Genomic DNA, 23,320 nt, shown 5'->3' on the forward strand with positions numbered 1-23,320 from the left:
CAAAACTCATGCTCTTTTTCTCGTATTTAAGCTCAGCTGTGAGAAAAAACTGTAGAAAGTAGGAATGTGTGTGACATGGGAAAGTGTGACAGCAGTCAGTAATGTCCCCTGCAGCAAACCTGGCTCCAGTGTGGTCTCAAGCAGTGCTCAGCCCCCTGCAGTGAGCTGCTCTGCCAGGGCTGGCTTAAAGGATAGACCATGCAGGCGTCTACCCACCCCCAGGAAAAGCCTGGGCTGCTAAAAAGCAAGCTTGCTGAAGTAAAAATATTTATTCTCAATTTCCTGTTAAATTTGGCAGGAACAATGAATTTTTTCTTGTAGTATTTTATTAGGAGATAGGGATTTAATGGGAAAGCCCAGCAAAACAATCTGCCTCCCCAGGAAACAGAGTAAGTCCAGGGCGACGTTTCTGTCTCACAGCTTTAACAAGGACACATCTCCAAGCTTTACCCTTGGACACTGTGGAGAAACCTCTGATCCTGTGGCAGGAGGCACAGCTTCACAGCCAGAGGGACCTTAGCAACAAGCCCCTCAAAAATACCTTGAGGAATGGCATTTAGGGAAATAAATGCCTCTGGCAAGAGCAGCTGCAGCACTAAGGTCACCACAGGAGCCCACTGGGCTGGCACTACCCTGGTCTTTCCAGACTCGCAGCCAAGCTTCCAGACAGCAGCACAAATGCAATCCTGAAACAGCCCCTGGCTTGCAGCAGGCTACGAGGGCAAGACACAGCGGCTTCTTTTCTAGCTGGGAAAAAAAGCTAGAGTGAAATATCTTCATGCTGCTTTGAAAAAATTGGTAAATTACTTCTTTTCCCCACTTTCCTTTAAAGCACCAGAATCAAGTTAAAATAGGAGTGTGCGTCAGTGACCTGAATGTGACAACAGACACTGGGGACCTCCCCACTTTGGGCTGGTTTTAAATCTAGTGCTTTGTATGAAATATTACAGTGTGATTCATCACAGAGTCAATTAGGCTTCAATCCAGCTGCAGATTTATCCACTCAATGGTTAAACTTGTCCTGGTTGCTAATGACCTCCTAATAAGACAGGTACTGGTGTTTTGTTCTAATTTAGAACATTTAAGTCCTACCTGAAGCTTTTAACACAAAGTGAAGGTTGGTTTGTAACATGGGGAAGCAATATAAAGCTATCAGCATTCAGTTTGCTTTGGGCTTACCATGCTTACCATGCCACCACCACCCTGCAGGATGGGTCAGAGGAGCAGACACTGCATGTACCCTCCAAAATACAGCTCATCTCAGAAAAGCTTTCGATAGCTCCCTGCCATCTCTTTTCACCAAGGCACTTCACCTTCCTCAAACCTTCCCCCTCAGAGCCTTTTCTCTTAGGAGCATGACTGCTTGCAGTAGGAGAGGGCAGTGAGCTAGAGCTCTGTATCTCCAGAGACCCCCCTGAGTCAGTCCTAGCTCAGACACCACCCACAGAGGTTTATCTCCAATTTCTATTTGGAGCCTCTCATTAAAGTCAATCACTTTTCTGCTGCCCTGAGAATGATCTCAGAGACTCTCCTCTCACCTCCCTTTCTTCCCATCCCTAACACAGAAGCTTCTGGACTATAGCCAAGGAAGGAAAGCTCCCCTCCCCACAAGAGCTCTCTATCTCAGAGCAGCCCATCTCCCTCCAGGGCAGCAAGCCAGACTGCTTCCCCTGCCCCAGCACCGTTTTAGCCAGTACAGCAGTAACTCACCATTCTCAGGTCAGATCAGCTACTCTTAATGGAACACACCCATGTGCCTTATTTTCCAATTTTGCAGTCCCTGCTCTTGGTTTAAACACAGCTGCTCTCACCAGGCACAGCTGAAGGCCAGTGAGATCTGCACCTCTTGGCCCAACACCAAGGAACCCAGGGCCCTGCATGTCTGTGAAGGTCACCATGCAGGAGCTCACCTGCTCACACTCTCCCTGCACTGGGGCCAAGCTCCTTATTGCCCTCCTCAAAGATCAGCCCCTTTTAGCTCAGCATGCACAGCATGAATGCACTGACTACAGAGCCCTTTTAGCAAGCAGCTGTGTGAATACTCTGGATCCTGCAGGAAATTTGGGGAGCACTAGCAGATGCACAGCATGGGGAGAGAAAAGGGACTTGCAAGGAGCCAGGATTTACTTGAGAAATACACACCCATCCCCTCTGGCAGCTCAGGGGATGCTAAATAAAAGCTCACTGTTAGCAGGAAAGCAGCTGGCTTGTGCACAAGGGAGGAAATCCTGCTGCTACCTGGGAGCTTTCCACTGCCCACTGGGGAAAGCAGTCAGGCCTTTGTGCACAGCAGGAGAGACCATCAGTGAGCTCTCTCCTGAATTTCCAGCTGGCATGGCCTGAGCCAACATAACCCTGTTCCCCAGAGCAGGTCTCTGTGGGGTAGACCTGCAAGGTCAGGCAGTGCCACCCCTTTCAGTCACTCCTGCCCCTGGGGCCTGGCTCCAGAGAGGCTGTGTGTGCCCCAGGGTGCCACTGCCATGCAGTCAGGGAGGAATTTTTCACCTTTACTTAGTTTGCTGTAAACCAATTGTGAACACAATGGAAAGTTTCATGCTGTGCAAAAAACTCCTTCCCATAAAGCAAACATCTACAGATGGAAAGTTTTCATCCTGTCTAATGCCAGAGCTGGGAAAGTAGGGCTGCACAGCCACACCAGGAAAGAAAATCCTGCAAATTACTGTGCCCAGGATGCAAGGGAGAGAAGACAGGGAGGCAAGTGTGGTGGACAGAGACCACCCTGTGAAAGTCCCATTTACACTTGTCACCCAGTACACTCCAGAGTGCAGTCCAAAGTGCAGGTCTTGGTCCCTGTGACCTGCATGGGCTGATAACGTGGTGCCTTCATTTGAAAGGATCCCCCCTTTTCAACTTCATCGATTTTGTGTATTTAATGGCTTCAAAGTCACTTGTGCTAATGGGCTAACTTACCTGCTGAACAAGATAACCATCACTGCACCAAAGCCTGCAGCAAAGTCAATATTGACCGAGCTGGCCTGGCTGCATCCTGCCTGGCCAGGACTCCCAGGTGTGCAGCAAGGTTCTCCTCCAGGAACTGCTCAGGTGGGGACCCGTGGAGATTAGAACCAGGAGCCACAGAGTGTGTTAGACAGAAACAGTCTAGGGAGCAACGTGGGGTTTCACAGCTCTCCAGACACAAGCAGCTCTGTTGGCTACCAACAGATAGGAAAAGCTGTGCATGCAAATCACTGTCAGACCAATGTATGCATTATTGATTTTAATAATCAGACACAACTGGAGACAGCCATCGAGTAATTATTCCCATATTACAAGAGAACACACATAAGCCATGGGACACGACAGCTCTGCTGATGGAAATAATCTGTAGCTTTCCTTTCTGCCTCATGCTATTTTTCACTTGTTCCTCCATCCCAAACACATGTTCATGTTCTAAGTGCTCTGAGGCTTTCTGTGCAGAGCTCTTAGGCAGAAGGAGCAGTCCTAGGGGTGCAGGCAGTCCCACTGGAGCCAGTATCAGCCCCTAACCCAAACATCATGACTGGCTGTGGTTCACCTCTCCTTAGACACTGCTCAGGAGTCCTGCAGCACACTGAAATACTCCCCCAGGGTCAGACACAAAACAGTAGGGGCAGGAGGCCAGATGCACACCAGCTCCCCAGAAGCATGGTGTGTGGTGCAGGGGACTTGTGCACAGATGGAAAGACAGTGTTGGGTAGTTTAAGTGAGGGATCAAGCACTGCAAACAGCAAACTTCCAAAAAGGCAGCTGCTACAAATAGTTTGCAAGCGGCTTCTGCACTGAAACAGCACTTGAGCAGTCCTGAATGATAAATGTTGAAAGGAAAAGTCAGTTCAAAGAGAAACACTGGTCCTCCCACAGGAAAAACCCTTGGAGGGAAAGAGATAAAGATCATAAACAATTAAAGAGCAATGGTTATTGAGTACACTACCCCTGTGATTAGAGCTCCTGGATCTGTTTATCAGGAATGGGATGGGTGCAGTGAATACTGCATAGCCAGAAGCATCCAAATTGCTGATGAATCATGAAGGGCCCTGTCAAAACAGAGATGGTGTACAAATGGAAACTCTAGTGTCCCTAGCACTACTGGCTGCTCCAAACAGGAAGCCTGTAGTGTGAATTTTATGGTGAACATCTATCTCCAGCATTTAGCTCTGCCCTTCAGAGTTAAGACAGGAGAAGTGAGTTTGTTCAGCCAGAGCCTTTTCTGAGTCCACCACAGAGAACAGGATTTGTGGTGAGATCTGTTTTTAGGCTGGACTGAATGGTTAACCAGTCTGATTAATAAATGCCAGAAGGAGGAAATAACAGGCAAGTTAAACAGAAGAGAAAAATGTCCCCCTACGTGGCTAGATAGCAAAAGGTTACAAGAATTCTGTGTCTTGTGGATAATTCTCCCCAGCTCTTACTTAACACTGTTTTAGAAAACATGATTGCAGCATCTCTGAAGTACAGAGGTGGTGGGATTTTCCATATCAGCATGCTCCTGGAGGTTCCCAGCCATTTCCTTCTCTCTTCTCACTTCCTGGAGGAAATGAAAGATGGGATACATGCCAGCTGGAAGGAATCCTTACCTCAGCAGTATTATCTGATGAAGGATGGTTGGTCATAAAACACTTCTTTTGTTTCTTGGGAAAGTATTATATTTTTTTCAATTTACTATTAAAATTTACAATTTTTAAAAATTAAAAATTATTTCACAACTTCTCATAGGAAACACCTGCCATTTTTCCATCTGTGGAAGAACAGAGACACCCAAGGGCTTGTCTGGGTTTGTAAGAAGCCATGTGCTGCAGGCAAGAGAGGTGATTCTAGGTATATGCAAAAAAAAAAAAAAAAATTAAAAAAAAAAATCCCAAACCAACCAAAATGGTGGAGCATTCAGTGCATGGAAGTTTGGGGGAAGCTTTTAATGCCTGTGATCCCATCTGCTACCCCTATGTGATGATGTTTTTGAGTGTTTAAGAAGCAGAACCTCTGTTCTTCATGCTTGGGAACAGAGTTCCAGTGTTACACAGAGCATGACTGCAGTGAAGCAGGCTGCAGGACTTGTGGAGATGCAGGAACAGTCAGTGCTGTAAAACTCTCTGGCTCAGATACCATCAGGGGCAGATGAAGGTCCTCTGGGCCATCTGTCCCATCATTACTTTGCATTTGGGAGCTCTGGGCTACAGTGACAAGCCCACTAAAAGCAGTTCCCCATTTCAAGTTAGCCAGTTTTCACACACGTGGCCATCACAGCACTGCCTACAGCAGTGACTGTTAATCAGGTTAAAGTCATGTAGGTATGTGATGACTTAGTCCTTACACATATACTGGCTTTCAATTTTTTAGCAAGGATCTCTGCATAAAAAGCTGGAAAAGCAAGAGGATAACATGAAACTGAGCCTGCTCCTGCTAGAATTCCTGGTGAGTTTAAACTAGTGAGAATGTGAAAATATGCTCCATAAATGGCAAAAAAGTCCGCTATTTCTAGAGATTTTTCTCCCTACACTGCTTACTTCAGCCTCCTCTCCCAGGCCAGACTAACAGATGGCTTCTAGCTGATCCTACCCACTGAGCCACTGAAACTGATGAACCGAAGGAAAGCCAGTGGGAAGTAATTCTGGGACTCTGTGGTCTCTTTCTGCTAGACAAAAGCCTATTGCTCCAGCTCCATCCTGAACACAAGGACAGCCTGGCCCGTCCCTGCAGGCAGCAGCTGCCACGTGCTCTGCCCGCACAGGGGGGACAGCCTCCTGCCTGGGACGGGCTCAGTAAGGCTCTTGTCCCATTCAGCCGTGTGCTCAGTTGCATGCTGGAGCCCTCTGCTCACCCTGACACAAACCTGGGAATGAAAAACATGACAAGGCACGGGGAATTTTTCTGTGTGAGCGGAAAGGATGTGGAGATTATTACTGCGCTCTTCCAGCTCAGAGAATTCTGCCAGAAAGGAAAGGATAGAAACTGTTTAAGAACAATGAGGTCCCAAGTATCTAACAATATACTCAACAGTAAAGTCAAAAAGGCAAAACTCAAGGTATTTACCGGCAGTGTCAGCTGCTGGAGCACATGGAGAGCCAAAGCTGGTGTCTAAGAGGGAGATTGACCCTGACCTTTAATGCTGCTGAAAAAAGTAAATAAGAAAGCTGCTGAATAATATGTTCAGTGATTCTTTTCTTCAAGTATGTGAACAGCTATTAATTTATTTTTGTTTACCTGTTAGAATTATTTCTGTAGTGTGGTTGAGCCTTGTTGTGGAAGCAGTCTTTCAAGCTCAATGCAGGCATTTGATATTCAAAATTGGAGTAGTCTGGGTATGTTGGATTGGACACATAAACCAGGTGTCATGATTTCTTTGGCCAAATGAATGCAAACCTTGGAAACACTTCACATGGTCTTTTTTATAGGTTTCAAACTCACTCTAGATAAACATTTGCTAATGACTTCAAATTGACCATGCCAGTAAGCTCATTTGATAAAAAGGCAAGAGAAAATGCATACAAAAGGATTGCAAGTACTGCAGTCAGTTCAAACACAGATCTAAACAGACCATGACTCTAAGGAGAGCTCTGTCTGGTGACACAAAAGTTCAGTGTGTCCTTTCAAGAGCTGTCCTTTCACTCATCATTTCCTTAGCCTGCCATGGCTACCACGTGCTGAAATCTGCAGCACGTCTGGGAGTCCCAGGGCCCTGGGCAGCTCTGTCATCACGGGCTCTTATCACTGGGCATGTACCAAGCAGCACTGCAAACGCACACAGCCTGCCTCAGCAAGGGAGTCCTGCATCACAGTGTGCTCATGAACTCATCTGTCCTCTCAAACAAATTAATCTGAAGTATTAGTCACTCTGCCAAAGGATTGATCTGCCCTGCTCTGGGAGCACACACGTGCCTGGGAAGCACCAACTCCAGTCCTGCAGTAGTGCCTGGATGTCTCCTTGCAGGCTGCAGCACTTCCACATCATCCAGAAACTTTGCTGCCTGTAGCTATAAGCACTTTGCCTGGCTTTCATTTCTGTGTGAAGCACCCATGTCACTAATGTACTCACTGCACCTCTCAGTCCTTTGGCTGCACAGGACCTTCAACAGAAATGAGCCAGGGATTGCAGAGATACTCATGCAGTGAATGAACATTTTACATTTTCAGCCTAAAAATATATTTGTATAAAGGTTTTTTGAGGCTCTTTTCCATAAGCACTGTTTGCTCCCCATTGCCTGGCTGCAAGGGAAGGTGGAGAAGCTCATGCAAACATGAGATGACAGGATCTACTACTCTCATACAGTGCTGCAGCTCTTCCATAAACACCAAAAACCCACAGACAACTATAGGAACTTTCCAATGTCAGAAAATAAAGGGGTAAAGCCTCAAGAGCAATGAAAATTTGTAAAATCTCTGAAAAAGCCTGTCCTCAGAGCCTTCACCCTAAATTGCCCATGCCCTCTGCAACCCCTGGGTCCCCAGCCCTGGCAGCTGGGCACAGCACTGCCAGGGAGGACAGTCCTGCATAAGAGAGGGGATGTAGGCTGACCCCAGGCAGTCACCCTCATCCAAAAGCTGAGGCTCAGAGCCCAGATGGTTCTGTTCATACAGCCCCTGGCTGGCCCTTAGTGACACATAGCACCAGACACACCAAGGAGGGGAGCTGTAGGTACAGCAAAGGCCACATTCACAATAAAATCTCCCAAGCACACATTTTATCTCTCAGTCATAACATCAAGCTCCTTTCATTAGATACCGACTTTTTTATTTTCAGTCTATCTGTAAAAACATGATGTCTTTTTTTGTGACATGGTGGAAAGGAAAGCACACAGAGCCTGATATTTAAAGTGCAAGACATGTTGGTTTAATCCTGTCAGGACTTTAATGTAGATTATGTAGGGACAGGCAATGACCAGAGGGAGGGAGAGAGGTGTAAATAATCCAGAGGAGTGCGGACTTGTTGGCAGGGTGGATTTATGTCCTGTCTTAATAAAGTGTCCTTTCATCTCTGGAACCTGGGCTCAGAAGCCAGTCTAGACAGGAATTAATGGGGCTCCTTCTCCACTTACAGATCTCAAGGTTTCCCAACACTGAGACCTCAATCAGCCATGGATACTGTTTTTTGCAATGAGCTTTTAAACACAAGTTCTGACCATTTGCCGAAAAGAGTCTGCTGCTAGGCCAGGAGACAAATTAAACTCACTTTCTACTTTTTTATGTGATTACTTTTTCTGGCTTTTTTATGTGATTACCACCCTAAGATGAAGCCAAGCAATTGTGAGCCTGTTCTAAAGAGATGGAGTAGGGCATGCCAAGAAGATATTAGTGTGCATTGGTATGGACTGGGACTTGGTTCTGCCTGGAAACCATGCCCTGGAACATGAGTTGCTCAGGGCAATACAGCACGAAGGCCTGCAGATGCTGAGTTGTGTGAAGTCTCCTGTTGTGAAGGGAAATTGTTGACTTCTTTTCTGCTTGCAGTAAACCTTCCCTTCTGTTTATTTGTCTCCCTTAGGGGTCCAAAAGAGTAGGTGGGGATGGAGCATTCAAAAGCATTTCTGGTAAAGGATGTGGGATTTCACTGGAGTGTGCAGTCAAGAGAAGCAAAGAAAGCTGTGAGCAAAAATGTACATGGCCAGTGGGATTTAAAGCGAAATTCTTTGGAGAAAGGTTTGTTAAGGATTATAATTTCTTTATCTCTTAAATTGCTTTTCCTGGGAAAAGGTCACATCTTAATCTCTCATCTCCAGCTATGGACAAGGACCCCCAAATGCAGAGAGATTCAGCTCCTAATTTTACATCTGTTTAATCTTCAACAACGGGACATAGGGAACAGCAGGATGCACTGCCAGCTATTAGGGAGCCCTTTTATTATGCAAAATTTGGATCTTGTCTAAGTACAAGGCCTCCAATGAGTAAAGACAGAGCCAGTTAAAGGAAAGGAATAGGAGAACAAAGTGGTCTCCAAAGGCACAGCAAGAGGTAAGAGCCCACTGTATGCAGTGATGGACAATGTGACAGGTTCTCTTCCCAGGGTATTTCTTCTACAGACATTTGGACAGTACAAACAGAAGTGGCCAAAGAGCTTCCTTCTGGGAGCTCAATAGCTGCTGGCTAGGCAGAAGGACTATAATTTGTAAACTCTTAAATTAAGATATACAAAAGTCACAGGCAATATGTAAGCAGTCCTCTGCATGATATTTTATTCTGTTTATATAGCTTAGCACTCAGAATGAAAAAACAATGATGTCTCATTGTGATAATTGCCCTGGGCTGCCTGCACCATGCCAAGGGCAGCAGGAGCTCTCTCCTTCCTTCTCTTCTCTGCAGGGTCAGTTTATTACCAAAGCTTGCAGCCCTGCTCCATGAGGATCCCATGCCTCGGGAAGGAAGGGTGGCAGAACCTTTGTGTTTGAGGAATGATGGCTGCAGGACCATGGATGATATGCCCAGCTCCATTCATTAAATAGCAATTGCCCTCTTTGTCCCAACCCAGGGGGCAAGCTTTTAATGCCTGTGATCGGAAAGCAGGAGCCACTGCCAGGGAACGTGATTTAAACCAGCTCCAGGCCAAAATGCAAGATAGCTCCTGGCCTGGTGAAAACCCAGGTGTCCTCCCTGTGCAAGAACCAGCAGTGAGACCCCGGGAGAGGAAGCACCCAGGCTCAGTTAGCTCACTTCAGGATTATACACCTTTGGCATCTGCTGAGCTGTGCTGCCTGTCCCAAGTGGAACTCCTCAGCTAGAGCAGGAAGCCTTACAGGGCTTGGAAGCAAGGGCGTGGAAGAAGATCAAGGGCTGCTTTGTCATGCAGGGTTTTGCACATTAGTGGAATTCATTAGTGGAGCCTGATAATAAAGAGCAGTAATAAAGTGCATTAGACCAGCCTGTGCCTCCAGAGCTGTGCTGAGCCAGGCTGTGGCAGGGTGCAGCTCTGGGCTCTCCTAGCTCAAATCTCAATCTGCACAGAGCACAGCAGCAGTCAGAGAGATCCAAACCAGATGCAGCCTCTCAGCCTCAAGCAGAGCTAATATCAACCAGTGCAGCCTTGCTGTCCCAGCCACTTGCCTGGGCCAGCCATGACTTAGTTGGAGCACAAAGCAGTGCAGTCAGTGAAGGCACATGCAGGGTGAGCTTTACCCCTCACTGCTGCAGTCCCAAACATGTGTCCCTCCATGAAGGCAGGCTGTGCTTCCTTCTGCCAGGTCCCACTCTACAGACAATTAATAAATTGGCACAGACTCTTCTGAGATTGTGTTTTGGGCTCTGTGCTGGCCAGCTTCTCGTTCACAGTTTCAATCTTGCCCAGGCCTGGGTGTGGAAAGAGTGGAGCCAGGGTGGCAAGAGCTCTGTGGAACAGAGGAGAAATTCCCCATTACACACCCCCTCCTAAGAGCTCACATGGCAATCTAAAACTTCCCACTCCCTGTTAGGTAAGGACGACACAGAGGTGGATAGCATTTCATGTGTTGGGACAGCTGGGCTCAGTGCCTGTGGATTTCACAACCAGCCACTCTGTGTACAACTGACAGGGGGCTGGCTGCTGCCCCCACACCCTCTCACTGCCCTGCAGCCCCTTCCATCCCCTCAGGAAAAGGTGCTGCCTTGGAGATGTGTCAGTAAAGGACCAGCCTGCAGGGTCTGTACTCACAACTCTTTTGGCATCTGCATCTGTTCTCTGCTGGGCTGGTGAAGGTGTCAGGGACAAGACCTGAGGCACTTTTTCACAGCAATCTCTCTGCAGTTGTTGAGCCCAGTGACTGCCATTACTGCATGCACTCAAGGCAGCCTTGTCCCCTGTCAATGCCGTGGGGCTGTCACCTGGTACTCCAGCATCACTGACACCTGTCCCCATGTGCCCCCACTGCCTGCAGCTCTGCCACAGGGCTGAGGAGGGGCTGGGCTTTCAAAGGAGCCATTTGGGTTCATGGCCCCCCAGACTGCACAAGCAATTTGCACAACTGAGCAAGATGCCGCCCATTGTGGACCAAAAGGGACTGGCCTGAGCTCTTCCTCCCACCTGCACTGTCCCCTCCAGTGTCTTGCAGATGCTAATGGGCTGTGGGGGAGGCGGCCTCCAGTGAATTTTCCTGGCTTCCTCAGATCTGACAAGCATTCATCAAGCAAAACTCAGAGCTGGGTGTCCACAGCAGCTGCAGGTGTTTGGACCCCAGTGTTGGATCCAGCATTGCTGGGCTCTTGGTTTGTTTGTAGGGAGGACAAGGGAAGATGGGGAGTGAGAAAATGTGAAAGCATCTAAAAAGTGTGAGCTGGATTGGATGGACTCTACAGTGTAATGAGACAAACACGGCCTGTGCCCTGGGAGCAAATCCAGCCCAGCAGAGGTGGCTGCTCTTGTCTAGGCTGGTCAGGATCAGAAGTGACAGAAACTGTAAAAGCCATGATGCTCCATAAACCATGCACACTCACAGCCCTCTACTCTAAGAAGGTAAAGGGATCTGGGAGCAGTGGGATTCCATGTCCACTTTCTTTAGTCTCCCTTAACACTTGGCACTTCAATCCCACTGTGAACCATCCACTCACCTGTGAGGACAATCACCACTGACTCTCACTTTCAATCAAATGAAAGGTGTCAGTGTCACAGTGAGGGCTGGGTGCTCTCTGAGGGTCTCTTCCAGGCTCCACAAAGTGCCATTCCAGGGCTGGCCTGCTGCCTTGAGCACAGCATAGTGACAAGGAAGAGTCCCAGCTCAGGGGAAGGGGTTCTTTGTTATCTTGGTAGGGAGAGACATGGGAGACTAGTGTTTGAAAAGGAGTGAGGAGAGATGGATCCACAGTCAGTGGGCAGCAGTGGAGTCTCCCCATATGGACCTGCATTCAGCCAGTGACAACAGAACCTTTGGTTCCAAAGGAACAACTATTTCAGGAGTTTGAACCAAAGTGAGCTGAAAATTGTCGTTAATCACTGACCCCTGTGATGCTGAAAGTGCTGCATTAGGGAAGAGGAGTTGAGTACATGGAACAAAAGCCTACAATTCCATTCCAACAGTGATTAAATTGACAGAGGTTGTGTCCTGCAATGCAGCATTATGGAAGACAAGGCAAACAAGATTAACCCACATTGACAAGGCATTTATCCATGGCTAAGAAGAGACCCATGCCACAGCATCTCTGTCCCACAAGTTTACACCAGCCCACAAGTGTCTAATCCCTCATGGCCTGTCAAGCTATTAGGCAAATCTCTGGCTCTCATTTGCCTAATCCAATAGCTCCCAGCTTCATAAGAAAGACCTCCTGGGGGGGCCTTAACAACCATGTTTGTTAGGCCTTATAGAAGTAAACAAAGCTCTTAAAGCCGAACAGCTTCCTCTTCCATATGGGATCTCAACACTCACTCAACCTGGAGATAAAACCAACCACACTCAGGGAAGGAGGATGTGTTTATAACAGGTTGTGTTCTGCCTCCACAACAAGCAGCATCTGAAGGACCTTGCCATCACCAACTCTACACTTAACACTCCTTGCAGAGTTGCCAGGTGCCTTCATATCTTCAAGGATTTATTGCATAGGCAGTGAGGTCACAGTGCTCATTCCCTGTTCTGACAGCTTTGGGAGGAATAAGCAGTGTACAAGCATCCTTTCAAGACCATGTTTTGTGTCCATGTGTGAACATCACCAGGAGGCCAAACACTTTCACAGGTTTTTACACCTGAATCCTCAAATGCTTTATTGGAAACCCTCTAAATATAATTTTTCTGAATCCTACCACTGGCAGTGATACCTCTGACATTAAACAGGGTGCAGGTATTTGCTAGTCCTTGAATTGGAGATCACCATCACCTCTGCTCTAGAGATATACCCCTGCCCAGGTGCTTTGGCCAAAGATCCAAACTGTGTCCAAGCTCTCTGGATCTCCTGGGGCTGAGAGCTACTCTTATCTCTGACACATCATTAAAGATGTCTTTGGCAATGTGGGTTGCTCCATAGACAGGAGAATCTTTAGGGAGAGTTCAGGCAGATGTTACTCAAGGCTTGGCTGCCTACTTGTCTTTGCAGGCTTCTGGGGATTTAGAAACTAGACTGAAAATAACACAGAAACAGGTTTCCTAAGGGGCCTTCCCAAACAGCTCAGGTGAGGCTGAGGTCAGGAAGCCATAATCTCATTTTCTGACACTTTCTCCACAAAGTGCATTTGCAAAGGCAGAGCTGAGTGAGCAAAATTAAGGAGAAACACACTGCCAACAACAGAGGTCCAGTGAGCAGGAGCTCTAGGGCAAACACCTCAATGGAAGAAAACCCAAGGGCTGTTCCAGACAGTTCTGCACTGCCTTTGCCAAGTCCATTGCCCTGACCTTAGGCAATTTGGAGATGACCAGGTTGTGGAAGTAGCAGAAGAGCTCTGTGGAGAGGCCACAGGCAGCACCTGAAGATGCAAGGATGAGCCTTTGTCATGCTGTCAGAAGTATTCCATCTCCACCTTGCTCTTCCACCATGCATGATAATTTCAAGGGACAGAGCAAGACTGAAAAATGAACATTTTCACCTGAAAATATTAAAAGGCTTGAAGAAAGGCTTTTTGGCCATTTGAACTGCCAGTCTCTGCACTTGCCCAATCTCCAGGGATGCAAGTATGAAACATTTCATGTTTTCCATCAGTCTGGAGTGGAGTTCCCTCAGAGACTGGTGGTGAGCAGGGACCTGATTCTGAAGCTGTAAATCCTTCACACCCACCAGCTGAGCAGCTGTTCAGGTTAGGTCTCATTTATATGCAAAGCAGTTCAGCCATCAGCAAAGATCTCTAATGATGCAAATCAGTCGTGTGTCATCCTAGCAATGAAAGTCAAGGGAGCCCTTACTTGCTTGAATCCAGCACATTTCAGCAAAAGTGCCATTTAGTAAAAGAAAGGGGATTTCTACTGTGGAGCGTGGCCCACTACCCTCAGTCACTTTCCAGCTGAGATCACAGCTAAATCACTTATCTTTACATTTTCATACAAATCTGATTATCCTTGAAGAGCTAATTGTTTCGTAAGTGGCACTTGGAAGCTCTCCATTTCCAACACAAGTAAAGGAATTGCACTATAAAACTGTCTACCTTTGCCATGAGTCACTTTAGCACATCAGATGAATATTTGGCACTCTCCACTTTTTCAGATTAACTCGCATATTTATTTTGGAAGAAAAAAAATGGACTCCTTTAATTCTTTCCCATCAGAATTCCTCATATTTGCTCAGCTTATTGAAACTTTTTTAATAGACCTTACAGTATATATGTTATATAGTGACTGCTGATGGAGGAGACATTGACATCTGCTTTCATGTAAAGAAAAAGCTGAAAAATATCTATGAGAGCATCTGATATTTCACTTAGAGAGTCAGTAAACCCTACAGATTATGTCACCTGCCATGAAGAAGGGTTTCATCCCTTTGGCTGAGGCCATGGAAACATCCAGCAGGGAGTTAAATGCAGTGTCTTCTGATTGGAGTGTATGTTTCTCTTCCAAAGAAAAATTCTAACACATTACAATTAAATTTCTTAAAGATCCATTCTGAGCTAGGCTGGGAAGATCTCTGAGAGAAATAAGAGTGTTCTGGGCTTCAGAAAGCAAGATTTCCTCAGCTGTTCACTCAGTCTCATGAAAAAATAGTTATACATATTTGCAAAAGGATGTTGCTTTGCCTGAGTAGAAGAATTCCATGCATTTCCCCTGTGACCAAACACATTAGCTAAAGTCTAAAAGACCAACTGAATTTAGCTCAGCATCAGTTAATTTCACAGCTGATTAACATCTTTGGACTACTATCTACAGCAAAAAAAGTAACGCTCTTCTAGGGGGACCTGATCTAAATGTCATATCCAGGAACTGAAACAAAGAGTTCTGACTTCTGAAACGAAAAGTTTTGCATTTTGCCAGCTAGAATCCTGCAGGGTGGAGAGACTGCAGGAAAAAGAAACAACAAAAGTTGTGAGCATCTCCCAAAGTGCCATCAGTGATCCTGGACAAGGGATGTATCTCTATGCTATGTATTCTTGGTCAAGTCTGTAAAAAGTGACACTAATTAATGAATAGCCAGGGAAGAAATTGCAGAGCAATATGATCAAGTGGTATAGCATTATGAGAAAGGCTTGTATCAAAGCCTAATATTTTTATAAATGTAGGTGAAATGGATTTATACAGTGACCTTAGCAAAGACTTAGAAGCTGTAGGAATCAGAGGTACTTCATGCAGGCAGGAGCCTTCCATTCTAACAGACTTGCCTCTGCAGGAGCTACATGCCCTCCATTCCTATAAACTGCAAGGAGGGCTGAGGGGGCTCCTCCCTCCCGAGACTGAAGCCTAAAATTGTCAATTAGGAAAACAAAAGTGGGTAGACATCTTTTTGTGAGTGTCAGTCCAGCAATCTCTTTATTACAAGTAATTTTAGTATTGAATGTAGTGCAATTTCGGTAATTTAGCAAAGTACAATGATGGATTGAAGTGCCTGGTGATAGACATTTATTTCACCTTCTGAAACACAATTACTATGCACTTTACTCAATAATAGTATCTTGTTCCAACTAAAATACACGTTGTGTAATTCTTTAAGCTGTAGAATCATAGCAATTAGAGAGGGAAATGGCTGATTAGGTCACTGATTCCAGGTTCTTGCCAGCCCACGATTGTTCCCTGCCCTGTATCAGCTGAAATTTTCCCCAAACTCCTTTCTTTTACATGTTTTAGTGATGATGATATACATTAAAAAAAAAAAAAAAAAGAGATACTTCAACCACAGATGAAAGATTCAGGTTTTTTACTGCAGGAAATCCTGAATTTTTCAGTAGGAAAGGTCTGAGGGGTTTTTACCTTCTTATGGCAGATGGCTGAAATGCTTTCAGCCAGAATGTTCTTCTTTTTTCTTGGAAGCAGATTTGCTGAAAAAATTTCCCAGTTCCCCCTCTAAGTTAAAAATATAAGTCCTGCTTTTCAGTATGGAGTTCCTCTTACTACTTTTTTGCCTAATCACAGCTTAATATTTAGCATTGGCTAAAACAGAAACAGAAAGAAAAATTATCCTGACTGAAATTTTACTCCAGAAAAGCCACCATTCCTGACCTATACTGGCAGAGGGGTGGTTGGGGATGTCCTTTCAACTGGTCTTTCTAGAAAGCTCACCTGCCCAAGCCATGTAGGTGCTTGAAGATCATTCTGCTGTCAAATGCTGGCTTTGTGCCTGCTCTGCCTTCATCCATGGGTGCTGTCCTTAAGAACAGGTGCAACCTGTGGGAACAGCACATCTTAAATAAATAAAAGAGAACTCCTTGAGAAAGCAGGCTTTCAATGTGAACCCATGGAAGCAGGTGGGCAGAAAAATCTGTGGAGTTGTGCCCTTCCAAGCACTGAAGAGACAGACCAGCAGGGAGCTGCACGTGCACCCCACACCCCACGGGGTGCCCACCCCTTACAAGCGTGGCCCAGCTGTGGATGGGCCAGTGAGGCATTGCCAGGCTCGGCAGGGCCAGCAGGGCCCTCAGTTTGCCATGCAGCTGGCTCCAGCAGAGGACACCATGCTCACACACACCATGTGACAGGCTCTCCTGTCACAGATAAGCTCAACTAATGACTAAAAAGGAAAGAAATGTGGGATTCTTCCAGACAGCTCAACCAAGCAAGCAGAGCACAGTTTCTGTCATCCATCCATAAGCCTAGTCCTGACTCCATCATCCAGCACAGGCAGCAGCTTTGGTACATGCTGTGAGAGTCAACAGACACCTCCTGGGGTAAAATACTTTCTATGCAAGCTGGTATTAAACTCAGCCCCACGGTCCTTTTCCCCTCTATCTCACCAGCTCTCTGAGCCTTCCTGCCTGGTTATTGTCCCTTAAGGTTATCTGTAACTGACTGCACACAGGGACATGAGTACAAAGGTGCACTGGTACAACTGACCCAGAATTAAGCACCAAACTACTTCTGTGGAATTTCAGAGTTTTCTGAGGCTTCAGCTGCATAGTGAATGCCTGTGAATCTGGAGACTGGAGGAAAAAAATTCCCCCGGTGCAACTGCCGGGTGCCATTCAACTCCAGCCATGAAATCACAACATTTACTTTGTAGGGCCGTGCCTGTGTCTTGTCAGGGGCACAGCCTCTCACAGCACAGGAACAGGCTCTGTTCCCAGCTCTACCACAGACTTCCCGCATCTGTCTGGAAAAAAATCACTGAGAAGCACATCTGAAAAAATGTTACACACAGCTCCAGACATTTGATCTAACACCTGGCCTAGCTCTCAGCAGCACTGGACACTGCAAACACTGTTGGCCTCGACTGGGGCACTTGTAAAATCCAGACCTGATGGATGCAATGGGGATGGAGGGAACATCTGCTTCTTCAGTGCACTACACAGACTTCACTTTAAGGTACCTTTTCAACGGAGCTGTGTACAAGTCAAACCAGTTAAACCAGCGAACAGTTGCTCTTTGTTCTGCACACATGCCAGAAATTAAAAGCTCTCACAGTTTGGCACCAAGAAGACAGAGACCCAAAGCTAGTGACTGTGTTTGGAAACAGGAGACATAAACTCTTTTAGTTCTGTTTTCCCACGTGTAAACAGAGGATGCCAATTCCTGCCTGGTACTTAGGACTCCCAGGCATTTGGAAAGCACTGAGGGCATCCCATAGATGGCACAAAAAGCTGCTTGCAATACTTCTGTTTTTAAAAGGTCAGTGAGGTGCTGGCTGGACACTAGTAATGTTTGCTATGTCAAGCACAAAACTAGATACTGTTGCTCACACTATAAAACAAATTACTGTTGAGCATGCTGAATACAGGAGCTGCTTTTTGACATTTCATCCAGTGTGTTATATCCTGTCCTAGACAAAGAATGAGTGTGTGTAAATAGCTGAAAACTGGAGATTGCTTTAAAGAAGATAAATAAAAAGTTTCAAAAGTATTTCTCTGCCTTGCTGGATTTTTTTTTTTCACATAGCTCTCGCTGTAGAAGTTTTGAGGAGGAATTCGCCTGTGACAGTGTTTGCATTTGACAGGTGCCTTGTTGGGGCAGCACACCTGTGTTGCACAACCACTGCACACAGCAGAGGTGAGCCTGCTGCCCTGCAGAGGTGGTCTGTGAGAAAGGAGCACTGAACCTCATGCTCCAGCAAGTATCCATGCTCTGGATGTGCCATCTCAGCTGAGGAGGCAGAATATGCTGCTTGTTCACTGCCCATCAGTCCTGGTGAAGTGATTTTGCTGGTGTGTCAGGAGCTGTGTCTTCTACTGCAAGAGACTTGGGGATGGGTTTGATGGGTGATGTTTGCTGCCGTGGGGAGAAGAGCAATCTCAGACCTCCTCTTGTGTGAGGGTAATGGCAGGCAGCAGGGGTGCCTTTGCTCCCCATCACCTCAGGGGCCAGTCAGGCGGTACATGGCCCTCCCTGTCACACTCCACCAAGTCTGATGGGACATGCCACAGCCAAGGATCACTCCTCATCAGGGCTTTTTCAAATAAGCAAAAAAAAGTGAAATGTCAAATGAAATAGAGTAAGAAAAGAAAAGAGGCATCTTGTGTTCCTCTTATCTCCTTCATTCCCAGGAGTCTCTGATGCCTTAAAAGAGTGGCAACCTTTCTGAAAGCAAACCTTTTTGATAAATGGTGCAGTTATTTATTTTGCAGAAAGCTGAAATATGTCAGGACGCCGTTTTCAAAGTAACACAGCAGCTAACAGAGAGAATCATTGGTGATTTACTGCATGACACTCCATTTGTCTCAGAGGGAGAAAGACCTTGTTTGAACCTAAGGACTTGAACCTGTAATTCGACCAAACAAAAGGCTCTGAAACCTGGAGTTCAGCAGTCTTCTCCCTGGAGATAAAGCTAGGTTTTCCTGTTCCCCATGAATCACCACAACCCTGCAGGCTGCTGTGGAACATGAATTGCCCACTTTACATGAAACACCAGCATCTGATCATCCCATCAGCAAGAGGTGACCAACACAACTGTGCAGCCATCCGTGCCACCAGCTGCTCCTGCTGTGGCCTCAGGTTGGATGCTGAGGATAAGAGAATGAGATCTGGCATGTAGGATGCCTGCTGTGTCTCAGTGCTGCACACTTCCAAGTTGCTCCACTGCTTATGATCACTTCAGCTTCTCCCAAGGTATCTGACAAACAAACAGTTATTTTCCCTTCCTAAACTCCCAGCCTTGCCTCATGCTGCCCCTGCTAGGATATGCTTTAATGATTCACCAGGAGAAATACATGTGAATCCAGAAGGAACTGCAGGGGCCACCAGTGCCCATTGCAGATTTTAAGCAGGAGGTGACAAACTTGGAGCTGATCTGGAAGTCCTGCTTAACCTAAACCCCCTCTGCTCACCCCAGGACCCTGGCACTTATCCTGGAGCTGAAAATGCAAATGCAAACACAGATGCAATCTCTACAGCTTGGATCAGCACTTGACTCCTCTGGGAAGCATGACCCCATTGCTCTGACTGTTGGTTCTGATGCAACAGGCAGCCAGCCATTGCACCAGCAAGGACCTCAGAGACAGCCCAGGGCTACACTATCACTGTGAGATAAACACCCCCAGTTGCTCAATAGGTCCTGTGATGATCTGAGGGTGGGAGGGCTGTGCTTTCCTATTCTGCTCTGCTGACTGTGACAGCCATGACCAGCAAACCCATGCTGCCCCTAAAGGGCTGTGGTCCCTGGGACCAGGCAGCCATCCTTGGGGGAGTCACCCTGAGCCAGGCTGTGTGCAGGCACCCCTGTGCTGCCAGGAAGGGCTGGCTCTGGACACCCAGCTACTCCCCCAGCCACTGCCAGTACTGAATTGAGACAGCAAGCTGAGCACAGAAAAACACTGGGGTTTCCAAGGAGAGAAACATGCAGCTGGTGACAGCATTTTCCCCAAGTGTTACCCAAATCTGCAATGAGTTGTTAAGAGGCTTGTCATAAATCTGCACTGCCAAACCCTCCCTGAAAGAATCTCTCCTGACAGCCAGGAGGGCAGACCTCCCTCCCCAGAGAGGAGGGGAAGGAGGTAGCTGAGGTGGGTAAACAGACACTTCTTCACTGTATCTTCTCTCTGCCACGTGCTCAAAGCAGCCTGCTATGGGCACATTTTGGGAGGTCAGACACTTTGGGAAGAAGGCTGCTCACCAGGCAGGCCACGGGAGCTGAGCTCTGCCCAAGACAAGGCCAGGAGGAAGGAGAGGCTGCCTCCTGCCCTGGATGGTAAAGTCCCGGCTTTTCCCCAGCTCCTCTGGAGAGCAGCTTGGCTGCACCACCTGTGCTGTGGTTCTCAGGCCCTCCCTGTAGGCTCAGCAAAGCCATGCTCCATTCCCAGGGAGAAGTGCTGCCCTCACACACAACTAGAGAGCAACTGCCTTCATCCTGCACCCAGGGGGTTCTGCAGATCACACGTTCACACCAAACAGCTGTGGAACTGGGGAAGGGGAACCAGGCAGGTTGTAGAGGCTTTCCTGTACAAGAGAAGGAGGGGTCATGGCCAGAGAACAGGACAGGGAATTGGGACATCCAGGGTAGGATCTGTGCTGACAGACCGAGCAGCCTGGCAGGCACAGTGACATCCCATGTCTGAGTGAGCCCAGTCCTGCTTAGCTCAAAGACTTTCTGCTGAGGTCTCCTGTGCTGTGCTGAAGCTGTCACACTTGGCATAATGTGTCTGTGGGGGATCTGCAAAACAGCTCCAAGAAAGACTTATCTGTCCCACCAATTGCTTCACTTTTCAGCATGAAGCTGAAGTAAAAAAATTACCTGGTGTTCTGTTGTGGGGAAATGACATTCTTCTTCCCATTTTAGTGTCAAAAGCACAGGAATAACCACAGAAACATAATTAGCTTTTGGGAGATTTTTGGCTGGAAGAGGCAAAAAAAAAAAAGGGGGGGGGGGCAAGGTCCAAGGGCAATAAGGGGGATTCAGGCCAAGCAGGACTCCCAAATCAGCTTCCAGATGCTCCAGGGAAGAGCATCCAAACCAGACCAGAACTGCAGTGTGGAAGCAGTTTGTAAAACAAAATCAGTGACCAACTAGGCCCTGCACACATCCTGCCAGGCAGGTGCCAGCAGCACCACTCCCCTCTCTGTTAGTGTCATCTGCCAACTGAGAGATCAAGAATGTGAATGTCTGCATCTGCCAGCCCATGAACCTGGGGTCAGAGTCAGCTGCTGTGACACACCTGTGACACACCTGTGATGTACCTGTGCCTTCCTGGCCTGTGCCCCCAGCACTGCTGCCCACAGCAGAGCCAAGCCTGAGCACAATGGTTACTGACAGGGCTTTAGCAGCAGGAAGAATTAGCAGAGAAGCTTTTATGGCCTTGGATCTTAATGAGATTCTTTTCCAAAAAAGCCCAGGGTCTTATTGCAGTTTCCAAGCAGAAGGAGATCACCTGAGGACTTTTAAAGGGAAAGAAGAGGCACTTCATTAGTGCTACAAGAGCAGAGCTCAGCAGGAAGGGAGAGCAGAGACAGCCCAGGCCATGCACATGGCAGGGCAGTGTCTTGCTCCATCCCAGTATGCTGGATTCCAGGTTAAAGAATACACATTTGTGCCTATTCTTTTATACACAAGTGAGATGCCACTTAAAGGTCACACTGAAGCTGGCCTCTCTGTGATTCCCTAGGAGTAAAATTGGATTTGAGGCTGTAGTAATTTAGGAAAAAAATACCAGAATTGCTTTTTAAGCTTCACATAGCTTGGGGTCTGGTTTCAGGGCCTTTGCAGGGACATTCCATGCCACTTCCAAGGGCTTGTTAAAAAATACTTCATAACAGCAAAGTTCTGTGGGATTTTTTTCTTGCCAGTCCTGCAGGCTACCACGGGGAAACTCACTAGCAGGATTTCTGTAGGACTCTGACTCACATAGGAACTTTTATTACTGCTTTTAAATATTTGACTGCCTTTTGGCTGCTGGCAGAAAAGTTATAAAATATTTTACCAGACAAGCCAGAAACTCTTTATAAAAACATCTTGGCCTGGCATAAAGCATATGTCTCTACTTATCTCTGTAGCATGTGCTCAAAGCTTTCACATGCCCCTGGCATTGGAAGAAACTTTGGACCTTCATGTTTCTAGGCTGTGGATAAACAGAGCATCCAATGTCCTGTGCTCGTGTGAGTAGATCTTCTGGTATGGAAAAAGTCCTGCTGCATAGGCAAGATATATCAAATTTGCAGAACTGAAGAGGATGAGGCCCTGGTACAAACTCTGGGTTATGGTTTACATGCGCAAGAGCTCTTATTCTTGCAAGTAGTCAATGTCACAGGTTGGGTGGCATTTTCATGTTGTGTGATATGTTGTTTCTTTGCTTGAAGCCCTTTCCCCTCCAGTGTTTTTTCTCCCTTCATCTTCCTCATGTAAATTAAGATGAAACAAAGAAGGTGTCCCACAAACCAGAGCAGAGATGAACTCTGTCCCAGTGCTGCATGGAAGAAACAGGAATAAAATCACTGCCTCTTTTTATTTTCACAGCAGCAGTGAATCAGGATGTTCTGCTAAAGGGGCTGTTCAACAGAAGGACTTATGCTTGAATTTTGTTGCTCAACTCCCTGATTATTTTGTTGTGTATACAATGACCAAAAGCAGTGGGTTATCACTAAAAGTGACCGCTGCTTACCTGCTTGGATAGCTGTGCTTCAGGAAAGTATCAAACGTTTCACCTTCTTCGCATCCCTCAGTGGGCATCCCGTGTCTGATCCCGCCTGCGGCAGGGATAAACACGGCGGGTGAGCGGAAGGAGGGAGGATGTGCGGGTCAGGGGCTGAGCAGGCTGGAGCAGCCCCATCCTACTGTACGGGGCGCGGTGTCCCTGGACAGGGTTACCCCTGAACGGAGCAGCTCTGGGGCTGCCGGCCGCACACCGCAGCAGTTCAGGCTGGCTGGGGAGCTCCAGGAGCCGGGCTGCTCCCGGAGCCGGGCTGCCCCCGGAGCCGAGCTGCTCCCAGAGCCGAGCTGCCTAAGGAGCCGGGCTGCCTCAGGAGCCGGGCTGCCCCCTGAGCCGGGCTGCTCCCTGAGCCGGGCTGCTCCCTGAGCCGGGCTGCCTCAGGAGCCGGGCTGCTCCCGGAACCGGGCTGCTTCGGAAGCCGGGCTGCCTCAGGAGCCGGGCTGCCCCAGGAGCTGGGCTGCCCCAGGAGCCGGGCTGCTCCCGGAGCCGGGCTGCTCCCGGAGCCGGGCTGCCCCAGGAGCCGGGCTGCCCCAGGAGCCGGGCTTCTTCAGGCTCCTTCCCGTGCTGGCAGCAGCGCTGGCGCGGAGCAGCCTGGAGCTGGCCCAGGGCTGTCCCTGCGGTCTGCGCTGGAGGCAGAGCTCACACCGCTGTCAGCGAGCCTGAACTCCTCTGCAACGCCGGGGAGACTCGGGCCCAGCCTCTGACCTGCACCATTTGACTGCGAATTAACCGCAAATT

The 23,320-nt window shown here is 47.6% G+C and overlaps 2 long non-coding RNA genes across 2 annotated transcripts; both read right to left on the reverse strand.

The window, feature by feature from the left end:
- Positions 1-3,223: 3,223 nt before the first annotated feature.
- LOC132331472 (uncharacterized) lies at positions 3,224-6,109 on the reverse strand. Its single transcript, XR_009487597.1, has 2 exons — positions 6,028-6,109; positions 3,224-4,525 (listed from the first exon to the last, which is right to left on the reverse strand). It is a non-coding gene; the product is annotated as an uncharacterized LOC132331472 (long non-coding RNA).
- Positions 6,110-7,870: 1,761 nt separating this feature from the next.
- Positions 7,871-22,922, reverse strand: LOC132331473 (uncharacterized). The gene is made up of 3 exons (XR_009487598.1): positions 22,535-22,922; positions 16,077-16,181; positions 7,871-10,310 (listed from the first exon to the last, which is right to left on the reverse strand). It is a non-coding gene; the product is annotated as an uncharacterized LOC132331473 (long non-coding RNA).
- Between the last annotated feature and the right edge of the window lie 398 nt (positions 22,923-23,320).

Source organism: Haemorhous mexicanus, chromosome 10 (genome assembly GCF_027477595.1).
Source record: "Haemorhous mexicanus isolate bHaeMex1 chromosome 10, bHaeMex1.pri, whole genome shotgun sequence".
Lineage (NCBI taxonomy): Eukaryota > Metazoa > Chordata > Aves > Passeriformes > Fringillidae > Haemorhous > Haemorhous mexicanus.